The sequence below is a fragment of the Sapajus apella genome, unplaced genomic scaffold, assembly GCF_009761245.1.
Source record: "Sapajus apella isolate SASKATOON/1434 unplaced genomic scaffold, GSC_monkey_1.0 scaffold1, whole genome shotgun sequence".
Taxonomy (NCBI): Eukaryota; Metazoa; Chordata; class Mammalia; order Primates; family Cebidae; genus Sapajus; species Sapajus apella.
The window spans coordinates 74,453,986-74,471,874 of NW_022436941.1; the positions used below are offsets into that span (position 1 = coordinate 74,453,986).

The 17,889-nt window shown below is 39.7% G+C and overlaps 1 long non-coding RNA gene across 1 annotated transcript; it reads left to right on the top strand.

The window, feature by feature from the left end:
• The first annotated feature begins 1,879 nt into the window (after positions 1-1,879).
• Positions 1,880-17,052, top strand: LOC116552931. Its single transcript, XR_004269556.1, has 3 exons — positions 1,880-1,954; positions 2,882-2,889; positions 17,041-17,052. It is a non-coding gene; the product is annotated as an uncharacterized LOC116552931 (long non-coding RNA).
• Positions 17,053-17,889: the final 837 nt, after the last annotated feature.

The window sequence follows — 17,889 nt, forward strand, 5'->3', positions numbered from 1 at the left end:
CAATGAAGAAACATGCCTGGTATGTTAAAAATCCAGCAAGAGGGACTGTGTAAAATGAATAGAGTCATCCCATGGAGGAATAAAATGAGATGAAGTCAGAATGTGGGGAAAAGGCAGAACATGTAGGACTCTGTAGGCCACCATAGGCCACCATAGGGACTTTGACTTTTACCCTGAGTGAGAGGGGAAGCCACTGAATGAGCAGAAGAATGACCAGTTAAAGACAGAAGTGAGGGATAAGGTAAGGGAGGCTATTTAAATCACTCAGGTGAGACAAAGTGGTAGCTTGGACCCGGTGGTAGTAATGGTGGTAGTGATAGAGAATTGGTTGGATTCTTGATATATACACAAATATATATAGAACTGTCATCTTATTTTTAATGCACTAACCTTATAACTAGGTATAAAACAAACCTGGTCCTTTTCTTTTTGTTTCCAGTAGCTGCACTTATTCTTTTGTTCTTTAGAATGCTCCTTCTATTTTTTGTTGTTGACAATTTTTTGTTGTTAATTATTGATATGATTTGGCTCTGTGTTCCCACCCAGATAGTATCTCCAGTAATAATCCCCATGTGTCAAGGGAGGGAGGTGATTGGATCATGGGGCGGTTTCCCCCACAGTGTTCTTTCCATAGTGAGTGAGTTCTTATGACACCTGCTGGTTTTATAACTGTTTGGAAGTTCCTCCTTCACTGTTCTCAATCCTGCCACCAGGTAAGATGTGCCTGCTTCCTTTTCTGCCATGATTGTAAGTTTCTTGAGGCCTTCCCAGCCAGGTGGAATTGTGAATCAATTAAATCACTTTAATTTTTAAATTACCCAGTCTTGGGTATTTCTTTACAGCAATGTGAGAATGTTTCATACAGTAAATTGGTACTGCAGAGACTGGGGGCACTGTTATAAACATAACCTGAAGATGTGGAAGCAACTTTGGAACTGGGTAATAGGCAGAGGTTGGAACGGTTTGGAGGGCTTAGAAGAAGACAGGAAAATGTGAGAAGGTTTGGAACTTCCTAGAGCCTTGGAAGGCTCAGATGACAGGAAGATGTGGGAAAGTTTGGAAATTCCTGGAGACTTATTGAATGGCTTTGACAAAAGTGCTAATAGGTATCTTGAAAATAAGGTCCAGGCTGAGGTGATCTCAGATGGAGATAAAGAATTTGTTGGGAACTGGAGTAAAGGTCACACTTGCTGTGGAACTGGTGGCATTTTGCCCCGTCCTAAAGATCTGTGGAAATTTGAACTTAAGAGAGATGACTTAGAGTACCTGATGGAAGAAATTTCTAAGCAGCAAAGCATTCAAGAGGAAGCAGAAAGTAAACTGCAAAATTTACAGCCTGATCATGAGAAAACATAAACACAGTTTCTTGGGACAAATTCAAGCCAGCTGCATAAATTTGCATAAGTAACCAGGAGTCAAATGTTAATCACCAAGACAATGGGGAAAAGGTCTCCAGGGCATTTCAGAGACCTTCCCAGCAACCCCTCCCATCACTGACCTGGAAATTTAGGAGGAAAACATGGTTTTGTGGGCCAGGCCCTCAGGGAGAACTTCTGTTAGGGCAATGTAGAAGGGAAATGTGGGGATGGGGCCCTCACACAGAGTGACCACTGGGGCACTGCCTAGTGGAGCAGTAAGAAAAGGGCTGCTGTCCTCCAGACCCCAGGATGATAGATCCACCAACAGCTTGTGAAGTAGTGGACCGAGTATGAAATTAAAAATAACACCAAGACAAAAGTATGCCAAATTGCAGGGTCTTTATTGCTGGTGGCCACAGAGGACTCACGTGTCTCCAACCTGTGGCCCCGAGCTCAGGGAGAGAGGGGTTTTTAATCTGAAAAACCACATCCTGGTTTTAGGACCGAGAGGGTGAGAGGCGGGGGTGGGGCTGAAGGGATTCAGACATTCGGATGGCCAGGGGATTCGGTAAATCACCTCCTGGGCAGAGGTGAGAGTGGGGTTCCCTGGACATTCCAAGGGCTAGGGGACTTTTGTCATTCTGATTGTTACTTAAGTGGTTTACAGAAGTCAAGATAAATGTTAGTTTACACATTGTCTGGGTAGTGGTGGAAGTCACAGATCTTAGTTACTTATTACAAGTCGCAGGGACCAAGACAGAATTAGCTTGGGCTGCTTATTCTGGTACTGATAAGAAAAGGTAAGCAGGTTTACATAGTGGGCATTTTTCAGAGCAAACTAGCAGTTTTATTTACAGAAGCAGTTATTGCTAGAAGAATGGGGCAGCCGTTACAACTTACTTTTTGGAAACACAGCTTTGTCTTATAAAATGGCGTTGCTCAGGTTCTGGCTCTAGGTCAGCTATAGCACACTTGCACGGGGTGCCTGGAGAAGCTGCAGACACTCAACACTAGACACGGAAGCAGCCGGGGGTGGGTTGGCGGCAGGGGAGAACTGTACCCTGCAAAGCCACAGAAGCGGAGGTTTCCAAGGCCACGAGAGCCCACCCTTTGTATCAGAATGCCTTGGATATGAGACATGGAGTCAAAGGAGATCATTCTGGAGCTTTAAGATTTGATCAATGCCCTGCCAGATTTCAGACTTGCATGGGCCTGTAGCCCTTTGCAAATTTGGCCATTCTCCCATTTGAAATGGTAGCATTTACCCAATGCCTGTATCCCTACTATATCTTGGAAGTAACTGACTTGCTTTTGATTTTACAGGCTCATAGGCAGAAGGGACTTGCCTTGTTTAAGATAAGACTTTCAACTGGACTTTTGAATTAATGCTGAAATGAGTTAAGACTTTGGGGGAACTGTTGGGAAGGCATTGTTGGTTTTGAAATGTGAAAAGACATGAGATTTGGGAGAGACCAGAGCAGAATTATATGGAATCACCTTGAATTTTAATCCCCACTGTTGAGGGAGGGAGGTGGTTTCCCCCCAGCTCACTATTTCTCATGATAGTGAGCGACTTCTCAAGAGATATGATCATTTTATAAGTATTTGGGAGTTCATCCTTCACTCTTCTCTCTCCTGCCACCCCATAAGACATGCCTGCTTCCCATTCTGCTATAATTGTAAGTTTCCTGAGGCCTCCCCAGCCATGCAGAACTATGAGTCAATTAGACCTCTTTCCTTTATAAATTACACAGTCTTGTGTATTTATTTATAGAAATGTGGGATGCACTAATACAATTATTATTAACAACCTTAGTATCTTGTCACTGTCATTGGTCTTCCCTCTTTAACATCTTCTAACCAACTGGTTCCCATTCCTTTAAGCCTCTGGATTCTCCTCCAAAATTTTTTTAGACTGGAGAAATGTTGAGCATTGGAAGGCCCTTCAAATGTTCTTGCCTTAGTTTGAACATGAGCAGGTACCAGTGCTATAGTTCCCTGAGTTTTTCCAGTTGGAAATGGACTGTCTTCTTAGTGTTTGCTTTTGCTTCCAGCATTATTTTGCTGAGGCAATTCACCACATAAAGTAGAGAAGTGCTTTGCCTTACCATCTTAATTTCCATTTAAGGGGCTGGTGATAGTAAGGGCTGTGGAAACGATTTTTTGAATGTCCTTAGACTTTAAATATGTACAGTTGAGTGAATTTAAATATGCTTTCATATTTAAGATGCTTGGATTTTATTATAGGCTCTATGGTGAGGCATTCATGTGGTGTAAAGAAGAGCTGCGCATATCTGAGAGGCACTGTGTGGCAGGGTTGGGATGCTTCTGTGGGTAGGTAGTCAATTTCTTCTCCATTTTCTTATTGTTTTAGTCTTTGTATTTGATTAATCTGCTTGTCAGCAGCATTTGTGTCTTCTCATCCCTCTTCCTTGTGTAAGGTACATTTTAAGTATCAAGTAGTTATGTTATATTAGTGGATACATGTGGAATCAACCCCATGCTCTTTACTTTTCCTGGAAAGCTCTTCATCCAGGTACACATGTATGATTTACTTCCTCACCTTACTCAGGTTTCTATTGTCTCATCTGAAATACTTTCCATGGCCATCCTCTCTAAAACAGCATGCCTCTACTACTCTTCATCACCATTTATTCCTATTTGTGTACTTCTATCTGTGTTTTTACTTGTGTATTTGTCTGTTGCTAGAATATCAGCTCTGAAGCACTTCACATGTTGTTTTGTTCTCTGTGGTATATCCAAACCCTAGCACAGTGCCTAGCTTAAAATAGTATTCATGAATAGCAATGAATGAATAACAGAAAAAAATGAATAAACCTCATTCCCTGCCCTCAAGATACGTAAAGGATAATAAGGAGTAAAATATTTAACAATTATAGTGTAATAAGAGCATTATATAAATAGCTAGAAAATATATTTTTCTTTGAGATGGAATCTTGCTCCGTCGCCAAGGATGGGGTGCAGTGGCATGATCTCTGGTCACTGCTGCCTCTGCCTCCCAGGTTCAAGCAATTCTCTTGCATCAGCCCCCCAGGCAGCTGGGACTAACGTGTGTGCTACCACATCTGGCTAATTTTTGCATTTTTGGTAGAGACAGGGTTTTTCCATGTTTACCAGGCTAGGCTCAAACTCCTGGCCTCAAGTGATCCACCTGTCTTGGTCTCCCAAAGTTCTGGGGTCCCAGATTTAAGCCACCACGCCCAGCCAATAGCTAGAAAATATTTTTAAAATATAGGGAGAGGCATATCTCACCAAATAGTGAGGAACCAGAAGAGGCAGAGGCTTGATATATGAGCTGGGATATCTGTCCTTACTCAGATGGTATCTATTCTTATTTAGATGATGTCTGTGTGGCCTGCTGAGGATCAAAAGCTTCAGCTGTCAGAGGTTGTATGTACCATTCACTCACCTTCTTTTAGCAGGTATGCTCTCTGCAGCTTTCACAGTCATTAGGAGGCCAGTGAGTATGTCTGCAAGCAGTTAAGGAAGTCATCTTTGAGTTCTTATGGCCATCAATTTTTCTTTTGAATCTGTTTGTCTAGCTACTTTTCAAGCCTTTGGGAAATGCTTGAAAAGTAGTGTGTCATGTCAGATATCAACTTGTTAACTGTGGCTGAAATTGCCCCTGCCACTCTGTAGATATTGGCAGGAATTCAGATAACCATTACTGAAAATGAACCGGTATCTTCTCTCTCACCATGTGTGTGGTACGTGAGTTTTGGCCCCTTTCTATGACTGGCTAAATAAAAATCTTCAAGATTTTTCTCTCAACATTCTATGTAACAAATCATTTGAAGGCTGGAAGTCGGTAAACACTTGTCCTAATCCAGGCTCTGCTAGTAATGGTCTTTATAGCCATGAAAGCTTTTCATTAAAGTTTTCCAGTTCTGCAATTCGACACAATAAACCACAGACTTTGGAATCAAAGAGCTTTTGACAAATTGAGGAAATGAACCAAAACAAACATAACATTTACAGCTATAAGTTGAAAGACATAAGTTGTGATAGAGGAATGAAAATGGAGTGAGGAAATTTGGTATCTAGTTTTGAACTGGATACTAGTTGGCTGTGTGACCTTGGCACATCATTTAACCTCCAGGGGCCTCAGCTTACACATTAATAAAATTAGGATTTTTTTCTAGGCCTATACAATCCAATAGAATATTGTGTAATAATGGAAATGTTCTGTATCTGCACTGTTCAATGTAGAAGCCATTAGCCACCTCTGTCCATTGTGCAATGGGGTTAGTACAATTGAATAAGTTTTAGTTTATCCAGTAGTTTCATTGCATTATTTGAAACTTTCCTAATTGTCAACATTAGTCTTATCGAGAAGTAGAATTCACCTCTCACTATAACTGTTAAAAACCCCAGCAATTTGCTTTTCTAGTTTCCCTTGCATTGAGGGCTTGGGCACATGACCTAGACTCAACCAATAAGATGCATCTACTCCTGTTTTTGAAATAGAAGCTAATTGTGCAAAAAAGCAGAGTCAGCGGAAAACATATACATCAGCCACAACGTCAAGCTTCAGGGCACTGATAGCAGTAGTTCTTGTGGGGGAATATATAAGAAGTGACTTTTACCGCCCACCATGTTTCTGAGACCTCCCCAGCCATGTGGAACTGTAAGTCCAATTAAACCTCTAAGCATCTATTAAGAAGGGATGCTGGTTAACACTTAAAATGAAAGATTTTCCCAAAAGAAAGTATTGATGGCATAGTGTGATTTTTCTGTCCTTTTGCCCCCTCTTATATATCTCTTTTCTTATTTATTAACTCTATCCCCTTTCTTACTGCAGGGCACCAATGCCCTGCTGTCCAGTGTGCCTTACGCAGCACCAGGAGCTCCCAGTCTTCCTTTCCTCTCTGCCTCACAGAACCCCTGGACCTCATTCTTTAGAAGGAAACCTATATACTCATTCAAACCAAGGAATTAATGGCACATGTGAGCTTAATCAGCCACTCTTTCCACCTAGAAGGCTCATTTGAATTAAAGCCTCCTTATTGTTTAAAGAAGATAATAACACACTAGACTGATTGAAAAATATGTGCCAGGGTCAAATGGTAGACCAACACCGCTTTATTGCAGCTAAAGCTGAACTGGAAGATTCGACCTGGATCTGGTAGAATGCTTCCTCCACCCACGTTCCTCACCACATTTCCAAGTTCACATCTTAAGACCCGAGTGTGAGAGTGTCAGTTTGCAGAGAAGGCTCACTCAGCTGTATATCTCAAACCTGCTAAGAGCTGGAATAGGGAGGAGGGGCCACAAATACACAAAGATGTTTAGCACATAACCCCACCTGTTAGAGAAAGAGGAATTAACAGAAGTCATATACTTACTGTCTGATATTGTTTGGTTCTGTGTCCCCACTCAAATCTCATTTTGAATTGTAATCCCCATGTTTCAGAGGAAAAACCAGGTTGGAGGTGATTAGATTTGGGGGATGGTTTTCCCCATGGTGTTCTCATGATAGTGAGTGAGTTCTCATGAGATGTGATGATTTTATAAGGGAGTTTTCCCTGCTCTTTCACACTTTTCTCCTGCCACCTTGTGAAGGTGACTACTTTCCCTTTGCTTTCTGCCATGATTGTAAGTTTCCTGAGATCTCTGGAGCCATGCAAAACTGTGAGTCAATTAAACCTCATTCCTTTATAAATTACTTTGTCTCCATTCTTTCTTTTCTTTTTTTTTCTTTTTTTTTTTTCTTTGAGATGGAGTCTCACTGTCACCCAGGATGGAGTGCAGTGGTGTGATCTTGGATCACTGCAATCTCCACCTTCCAGGTTGAAGAGATTCTCCTGCCTCAGCCTCCTGAGTAGCTAGGATTACAGGCATGCAACACCATGCCTGGCTAATTTTTGTATATTTAGTAGAGATGGGGTTTCACCACGTTGGCCAGGATGGTCTTGAACTCCTGGACTCAAGTGATCCACCTGCCTTGGCCTCCCAAAGTGCTGGGGTTACAGGCATGAGCCACTGTGCCCAGCTTCACTTATTTCTTTATAACAGTGTGAGGACAGACTGATACACTGTTTCTTCAGTGAGATCAACCACTTCTCACATAGGAAAAGCATGTAAGAAATGGAAGGAAGCTTGTATGCTTCAACACATTACATACAAGAAGTTAGAGGTGCTTATTTTGTGGACCAACAGAACTCTAAGATGGGACTGGAAAAGCATGATTCTTCCTACTTTTCTGTGCCACAAGAATGGATTGAAAATATAGAAAATTGAAGTGTTTCCAAAGGCAAAAGCAATAAAGGCTTTCCTGGTGCCATTTAATCATGTTTCATATATAGAAACCTGCTATGATTTTGTGATTATTTGTTGTTTTAAGCAGCCTCTGTTGTCTTGCCTTTTAAAAAATAGTCATTCACAGCCAGGGACAGTGGCTCATGCCTATTATACCAGCACTTTGAGAGGCCGAGGTGAGTGGATCTTTTGAGGTCAGGAATTCAAGACCAGTTTGGCTGACATAGTGAGACCTCATCTCTGCTAAAAATACAACAACAAGAAATAGCTGGACATGGTGGCCCACATCTGTAATTCCAGCTACTTGGTAGGTTAAGGTAGGAAAATCACTTGAACCCGGGAGGCAGAGGTTGCAGTGAGCTGAGATCACACCACTACATTCTAGCCTGGGCAACAGAGTGAAACTCTCTTTAAAAAAAAAGTAATTCACAATTTTTTTTTCTTCACGTAATGATAAAGGACCGTGCAACTGCAGATAATACATATAACTTTAATCAGAACATTTCAGGTTCATTCATGGCTAGAACTAATATTTACAACAGATTGTCTTTTGACATCTGAAATAATATTTTACTTTACCTTATAGAAAAGATCTATCATGATTCTTAGCACATAGTACATCAAGGATTCTCAATAAATGAATGAATTAGTCTCATCATATTCTATTTCCTGTCTTTCTAAGGTCACCTTATGTATTAGTCCATTTTCACACTGCTGATAAAGACATATCCAAGACTGGCAAGAAAAAGAGGTTTAATTGGACTTACAGATTCACATGGCTGGTAAGGTCTCAGAATTATGGTGGGAGGTAAAAGGCACTTCAAACAGGGCAGTAGCAAGAGAAAAATTAGCAAGATGCAAAAGCGAAAACCCCTGATAAAACCATCAGATTCAGGAGGCTGAGGCAGGAGAATTGCCTGAACCCAGGAGGTGGAGGTTGCAGTGAGCCGAGATCGTGCCATTGCACTCCAGCCTGGGTAACAAGAGCGAAACTCCGTCTCAAAAAAAAAAAAAAAAAAAAACCATCAGATTTCGTGAGAGTTATTTACTACCATGAGAACAGTATGGGGAAACCACAGCCATGATCCAAATTATCTTCCATCAGGTCCCTCCCACAAGACGTGGGAATTATGGAAGTACAATTCAAGATGAGATTTGGGTGGGGACACAGAGCCAAACCATATCATTCCACCCCTGTCCCCTCCCAAATCTCATGTCCTCACATTTCAAAACCAATCATGCCTTCCTACAGTCCCCCAAAGTCTTAACTCATTTCAGCATTAACTCAAAAGTCCACAGTCCAAAGTCTCATCTGAGACAAGGTAAGTCCTTTCCACCTATGACCCTGTAAAATCAAAAGCAAGCTAGTTACTTCCTAGGTACAATGAGGGTACAGGTATTTGGTCAATACAGTCATTTCAAATGGGAGAAATAGATGAAAACAAAGGGGTTACAGTTCCCATGCCAGTACGAAATCCAGTGGTGTGGTCAAATTCTAAAGCTCCAAAATAATCTTCTTTGACTCCATGTCTCACATTCAAGTCGTGCTGATGCAAGAGGTAGGTTCCCATCGTCTTGGGAAGCTCCACCCCTATGACTTTGCAGGGTATAGCCCCCTGTTCCTGACTGCTTTCACAGGCTGGCATTGAGTGTTTGCAGCTTTTCCAGGTGCACAGTGCAAGCTGTCAGTGGATCTACCATTCTGGAGTCTGGAAGATTGTGGCCCTCTTCTCAGAGCTCCACTAGATGATTCCCCAGTAGGGACTCTGTGTGGGGGCTCTGAACACACATTTCCCTTCTGCACTGCCCTAACAGAGAGTCTCCATGAGGGCCCTGCTGCTGCAGCAAACTTTTGCCTGGGTATCCAGGCATTTCAATATATCTTCTGAAATCTAGGTGGAGGTTCTAAAACCTCAATTCTTGGCTTCTGTGTATCTGCAGGCTCAATACCATGTGGAAGCTGCCAAGGTTTGGAGCTTGCACCCTCTGTAGCCAAGGGCAGAGCCATACCCTGGCCCCTTTTAGCAACAGCTATAGTGGCCCCAAGTCCCTAGGCTGCACATAGCATGTGGATTCTTGGCCCAGCCCACAAAACCAGTTTTTTCTCCTAGGCTTCAGGTCTGTGATGGGAAGGGTTGCCATGAAGACCTTTGGCATGCCCTGGAGACATTTTCCCCATTGTCTTGAAGATTAACATTCGGCTCCTTATTATTTATGCAAATTTCTGCAGCCAGCTTGAATTTTTCCTCAAAAAATGGGTTTTCTTTTCTACTGCATTGTCAGACTGCAAATTTTCTGAACTTTTATGCTCTGTTTCCCTTTTAAATCAGAATGCTTTTAACAGCACCCAAGTCACATTTTGAATGGTTTGCTGCTTAGAAATTTCTTCTACCAGAAACACTGAATCATCTCTCTCAAGTTCAAAGTTCCACAAATCTCTACTGCAGGGACAAAATACTGCCAGTCTCTTTGCTAAAGCATAACAGGGTCACCTTTACTTCAGTTCCCAACAAGTTTCTCATCTCCATCTGAGAACAATCAGCCTGGACCTTATTGTTCATATCACTACCAGCATTTTTGTCAAAGCTATTCAACAAGTCTCTAGAGGGTTTCAAACTTTCCCACATGCTCCTGTCTTCTTCTGAGCCCTCCAATCTGTTCCAGCCTCTGCCTGATAACCAGTTCCAAAGTCACTTTCATATTTTCAGGTATGTTTTCATCAATGCCCCACTCTTCTGGTACCAGTTTACTGTATTAGTCCATTTTCACACTGCTGATAAAGGCATACCCGAAACTGGGAAGAAAAAGAGGTTTAATTGGACTTACAGTAAGTTCCAATGGCTGGGGAGGTCTCAGAATTATGGTGGGAGGTGAAAGATACTTCTTACATGGTGACAGCAAGAGAAAATGAGGAAGATGTGAAAGTGCAAACCCCTGATAAGACCATCAGATCTCTTGAGATTTATTCACTGCTATGAGAACAGTACTGGGAGACCACCCACATAATTCAAATTATCTCCCACTGGGTCTTTCCCACAACACATGGGAATTGTGGGAGTACAATTCAAGATAAGTTTTCGGTGGGGACAGAGAGCCAACCACATCATGTTAATTCCTTGAACTTCTTTGTTTTCATTTCTTGTCATCTCTAGAAGCATTTTTAATTTCTTTTCTCTTATTCATTTTTTTTTTCTTATAGGCAACTGTTTGTTCTTGCAAAGCTTTCATTTTTCCGTCTGTCTTTCTCCCATTATTTTCTGCTAACTTTCATTCACTCTTCCTTTTCTTTCACCTGTGCTTCCATAATTATCTTTCTACCACCTTTCCGGGTGTGACTTGGATAATTGGAGTGGAACATCTTACATTATGAGATACTGAAGTTGATCAATTACTAACTGATTACAAAGGGAAGAGCCAGAAATCTGTCTTGGGCTGACCTGAGACAAAGGCATACCAATATCTATTTTGACATGACAAACATCTCCAAAGGACTGCCAGTCTTTCTTCACTGAGCTTTTACTTGAATCTAAAATCACTTGAATCACTTCTGAAAAGCTGATCCAAACTTTACTAGCATGTGTATTTGTAAAGTAATAAACATGAAAATAATGGGTATTTATATTATCTCTCTGCTTATCTAAATAACTTTAAAATAAGTTGTTAAAATTATTGCTGTGAAATGCTACCCCAGTTGACAATATTTTACATTTATAATTAATCTGCAAATATATGTAATTCTTACTGTCTTTCCTGGAAATTTTCCCAACCATAAAACAATCGAATTTTATTATAATCTAACCAAAGACAAGACAGTATGGAACAAGCACAGCTACCTAAGGAGAGTTAACTTTCTCATGAGAATCATGTGCTAGAATATTGAATTGAATCTTTAATATTAAATTAGAAAACAACAAACTAATAAACCTGTGCATTTTCAGTAAGGGAAATTACTCAAGCATTATTGATTTCAAGGGATTTAGTCTTAAGAAAAATAAGGAGTCATATGGGAATGAAAAAAGTCTTGGGGATTAGATCAACCTGCTGGGAAAGGAAGAGTGATTGCTCCAAAAAACTGACAGCAGGCAGAAATTCAGTCAGGTCGGTAGCTGACATAAGAGAAGAACAACTGTAATTATTGGGGACAAGTTACTCGATTTTAGGGCAGAACTGTGACTATTTTCATCTCATAAAAACTGAGAAACCATCTAAGAAACCCAAGGAAAGACTTACACAATAAAAATAATCAGACAGCCAGAGTTTAGCCACTAGGAATAAGAAAAAGGCCTAATTCTTGGGGATCGGAAAAATAGTCAGAGGAGCAGAAGCCAGGCTGCCTGGGTTTTAATTCTGCAAGCTATGCCTTAAAGTTCCTGAAAGTTCCTGTGACCAGCACAGATTCTTTCTGTCCCAGAGACGAGGATGAGCTAAATTTTAAAAAAAGGGTTAATGTGAGAACAGCTTTGAAATTTAGAGGAGAAATCAGATAAACCTCATTGTGTGAACAGTACATAAAAGAAAAAAAAAATATATAATCTGATAGTCTGGTGCTGTAATAAAAGTCTAAAGTTAGTAACTAAAACTTTTCTTATAGGGTTGTTAGGATGATTGATTAAATGTCTCAATACATAGAAAGTGCTTAGAAAAGTGCCCTATATTTAGTAAGCATTCAATAACTGTTAGCTTCTTCTTCTTAGTATTATCAGTGCCCTGACTGTTTTGAAGTGCTTCATGGAAATGCTGCTTCTGCTTAAAGTTTCTGAAAGAAGCCACAAAGGGGATTAACTAACAGGAGGTTCTTTTTGGGTGGAGTGACTTGAAAAATTATACTGAATACCTTTTGGAATGTTGCATAATGTATTCTCAAAGTGTGTGAAAGTAAGTGGTCTGGAAGGCTCTGAAGACTGCTTCTGTTTTGTATCCCTAGAATTCATAACCCCAGATTTAATTTCCAAATGCCTTGTTTCAGGTCAGATGAGTGACGCTTGGAATCAGATAAATGTAGTTTACATATCATAAGACTAGTGTCTTTGGTAAAGCTTATAGAGGCAAATTATGTCCTTAGTGATGCTTCACAACACCTTATTCCAAAGAGGGCTCTGATAATTATAGTTTCCTCTGTCCACCCAAGACTGATCCCACCCTTAGCTCCCAGCAACTCCGTATCACCATTTTTGCTTTCATTCATTCACTGGTTAATGGACTGCTTCATTCATTCATTCATTCATTCTGATATGCTTTTACTCTGTGTCCCCAAGCAAATCTTACCTTGAATTATAATCCCTATAATCCCCGTGTGTCAAGGGCAGGACCAGGTGGAGGCAATTGGATCATGGGGGCAGTTTCATGAGTTATCATGAAATCTGATGGTTTTATAAGCATCTAGTATTCCCCCTGCTTGCACTCACACTGTCCTGCTACCCTGTGAAGATGGTGCCTGCTTTTCCTTTGCCTTCTGTCATGATTGTAAGTTTCTGAGGCCTCCCAGCAAAGCGTAACTGTGAGTCAATTATATCTCTTTCAATTATAAATTATTCAGTCTTGAGTATTTCTTCATAGCAGGTTGAGAAGAAACAAATACACGCTCATTCATAATTTTCAGTACCAGCTAATCATCTGCAGACTCATGGATCTGACTAATCATCTCTAAGATTTTATGAGGTAGCAGCACAAAAGGCTGTTATACTTTATTTTACACACTAAGAACACTTGAAAAACACACAAGTAAAATTATCATTTTGTATACCAAAGGATATTGTAACACCCTAACAAATAGAAGAGATTAAAAATTCATATGAAAACACTATATTAAAACAATAGAATAGATTTTTCTACTTATAAAAGCAACTGTCTACCTTATGCTTTTTACTTGACCGTGGTTCAGGGAATACTTGGTTGTAGATTGGCAGTGGCAGGATTTGGAAACACTATCTTAAACAACAATCTCCTTGCCTGCTTTTCTTGCCATCTTCATAGTTTACCCACAATGCTCTTTGTTTCTGCCAGCTTTCTTCCTGGAGAACAGCCTGATAAATGATCTGGCCTTTGGACATTTAACCTTAGACTTAGTCACGTATGAAAAAGATGCCTGGAAAGCTTCAATAGCTCAAGTTAGCATTTAATGCTCCTTAAAAGGCAAAAGGGAGCAATATATTTCAATATTTCTAAAAAAAAAAAATCAGGTAATATGTTAAACTTCTTACTAGATTAGCCCTTAGAACAGGGCTTTGCTCATCTAACTGCTCAAGAATTTCTAATCTAGGGCTTTTAACTGTTGAGACCAACCAAACAGATCTAATGATGCCAGACCTTTTTAAAACTTTTGTAAGGGAGTAGACAAATGATTATGTTACAGGTCCCTATATTACTGAAGTATCCTAGGGGATTATCTGCTGGTGAGGCAAGGAACTGCTTTGAATTGATCATTTTTTCTCTATATTGTTTTACTAGAAAAATATTCTTGGTCTTACATATTTGGAACCTATCAGTCTATTTCAATCATGGTTCATATGAAGCCAATTCCTAGTTATTCTTTTTATAATTCCAAATATGTCCTAATGTGAAGTTAGTTACTATACTAATGTAGTTATCCTTGATCTAAAGATCATATAAATTGGGTTGTTGAAAACTGAAGACAGGCTTGTTTTATAAGTAATAAAAGAATTTGAACAGGAGAAAATAATTTTTTCCTACTAGGAATTTTAATTTGTTTACACTGTGGCTTGATTCTCATTTACTGAGCTAAAGTTTCTGTTACAAAAATCAAAGGCATAAGTTTCAAGGATATGTTAAATTTAGTCATATTTTCATCCACTGACAGGCACCATTGACTGGGATGAAAGCAGATTGATTCAGTTAAATACATGTGTGGAGCTGATAATAGAAACACAAATGAAACCTGATCATTGCTTTACTATTCAGTATACAATTAATTTTCCTTCTTTTAAATATTAGCTATTATATTAGTTATTAGATATTTTATATTACTAAATATATACTCTATATTAGTTATTAGATATATTAAATGTTGTTATGAATTGAATGTGTATCTCCAAAATTCATATGTTGAATCCTAACTACCAATGTGATGGTATTAAAAGATGAGACCTTTGGGAAGTGCTTAGACTGTGAAAGTGGAGCCCTCATTAATGGGATTAGTGCCCCTACATAACATGCCTCAGAGACCTGTCTTCTCCCATTCCACCATATAATGATACATCAAGAAGCTGCCATTCTGGGAACCAAGAACCTCACTAGACACCCAATCTGCTGGTGCCTTGAACTTTCAGCCTCAAGAACTATAAGAAATAAATTTCTGTTGTTTGTAATCTACCTAGTTTATTGTATTTTGTCACTGAAGCCTGAACAGACTCAGGCATATGACTAATATATATATAAAATTTGTTATATATATTAGATATCACTACAGCTTAAAATAACAAATATCTACTCTTTCATTTAGTAAATTTAGCAGTTTAAACTTAGAAGCTTAAAACAACAAAAAATTGTGGTCTCAGTTTCTGTAGATGAGGGATTCAGGAACAGTTTAAGTGGGTCTTTCATGAGGGCACAGTTAAGATAATCTGAAGAATAAATGGGGATGGGAAGATCTGCTTCCAAGATGCCTCACTCACAGGACTGTCAGTAGCACACTTCAGTTTCTTGCTGGCGTTTGGCAGGAGGTCTTAGTTCCTCAGGATCACTCTTCTTAGGGTTGTTGGTGTGTCCTGTTAGCATGACAGCTGGGTCTTCCCAGGGAGGATGATCTGAAGAAAGTTCAAGGGAGCCACAATGCCTTGTATGATCTAGGCCTGGAAGCCATTTACTGTCACTTCTACCACAATCTATTTATTAAAATCAAATCACCAACCACAGTTTCCATTCAAGGGAAGAGAAATGAGACCTCCCTCACCTTTCAGAGAAGAATCAAAGATTTTGTAGACATAGTTTTAAATTGCACAAGCATATCTGACTTTTGGCCAGGATATATAGATCATTCTCATCATGATTAATAATTGTCACTGCAGCTGTATTCTGGTCCTGCAAGGTCACATTTCCACTAGTTAATAATCTTGAACTATTCTATGTCTTCCAGGAAATGAGTTTGTTTAAGTGCTGGGAGTAGAAATTGGCCATGGAGGTTCTGCTTCTCTTTTTTTCTTTCTTCCCCTCCCCTTTCTCCCATTCTCTCTTTCCCTTTTCTGAGCCCCCTTGCCGCTGTGGCCCTTAGAACAAGTTGGAGATATCTGGACTGAGGGAATGGATATTTGTGCAGTTCTAGGAAGACATGTGTTTAACAATATCTGGACTGCAGATAATGAGTTATAACCTGCAATACAACTACCTACAAACCTTGAGAGAAAAACCTCTAGGCCGTCAGACCTTTCACATACAGCACACTCCCCTTTGCAGTTTACACTCAGCCATGGAGGGACATACGTTAACACGTGACTTTCTGTTTCATCTGACAATGACTGAACCTGCCTTGTTTTACTTTTTTTTTTACAGAATACATACATTTCTTTTTTGTTTATGCCATTACTTTCTCATTTGTTTACTGTATTATAGAAAAACTCAAATATTGCTTTGGGTATATACCCTGTAATTTAAATCATTCTGTTATAAACACACATGCACACATATGTTCATTGCAGAACTACTCACAATAGCAAAGATGTGGAATCAACCTAAATGCCCATCAACAATAAACTGGATAAAGAAAATGTGGTACATATATGTCATGGAATGCTATGCAGCCATAAAAATGAATGAGATCATGTCCTTTGTAGGGACATGGATGGAGCTGGAGGCCATTATTTTTAGCAAACTAACAAAGGAACAGAAAAAATACTATACATTCCTATTTATAAGTGGGAGCTAAATGATGAGAACGCATGAACATGCAGAGGGGAACAATACATACTGGGGCCTTTTGGAGGCTGGAGGGTGGAAGGAAGGAAAGAATCAGAAAAATAACTAATGGATACTAGGCTCAATACCTGGGTGATTAAATAATCTCTACAACAACTCCTATGACACAAGTTTACCTATATAACAAACCTACATTTGTAACTCTGAATTTAAAATAAAACTAAAAAAACCTGGAAATATTACCTTTGATAATTTATTTTTTCTCAATCATCTCTCTTGTTTTATTTCTCTGGTGTTTCTATGGGACAAATTGTATGCCTCTCCTCCCTTATGTTCATATGTTGAAGCCCTAGCCCTCAATGTCACTGTATTTGGAGATAAGGTTTTTGAGAAGGTGATAAAAGTTAAATGAGGTCATAAGAATAGAGCCATAATCTGATAGAGCTGGTGCTCTTGTAAGCAGAGGAAGAGAGGCCAAAGCTCTCTCTGTTCCCTGTGAGCATACAGTAAGGCCATCTGCAACCCAAGAAATGAGCCTTTTCCGGACACTGTCCCTGATAATGTCTTCATCCTGAACTTCTGGCTTTAGAACTGTTCTTTAAGTCACCCAGTCTGTGGCATTTTGTTAGGACAGCCTGGGTAGTCTAAGATGGGCACAGGCATCTCCACTCCCTTTTTCCCTCACAAGTTTGCTCCTGGGTCTTGCAACTCAGTTCCCAGAGAATAGACAAAATATTGCAAACATACAGCAGGCCTCTCGCTGAATAGCCATGAGGCTGGTGGCAGTGGTCACCAGCTGACGAGGCAGAATGTTTCAGATGTCAGCAAACAGGAGCTTTGCCTGGTAAGCAAGAAATTGAAAGGCAACATTTCTAATATGAAGAAATTAAAGTGCTATCAAGGCCACAAATGAAGTCAGATTTATTATGTCATGGCATGTTGATGAGACTCTGAATTATAGGCCAGAGTCTTATAGTAAAAACTCCAGGACCAGCTTTGTTCTGCAATTCAGACCCTTTGGGATTTTAGAAAAATAAGATCAATAGAGTGACTATTTTGCAAGCTAAATCAATTCCAAAATAAAAAAAAACTGACCTTTTTATTTTATTGTTTTACTTTTCCAGGGGTCCTTTTATAATTATATGAAAGTTATTTTGTGTAGCTTTGTTACTCTAAGAAGTAATTACTATGAAACAAAAAAGTTTTCAAACAGAGGCATATGAATGAGACCAGGGTAGGAAATGGATCAGCTCCCTAAAACAGGGACTAGAACAGAGACCAATAATTTAGCAGTAAGAACAGAAACATTACAATGCAGAAACCACTGTGTATAGCAAGTTAGAGAATGCATCAGAGATGAGATGAGGCCTGAATGACCATCACT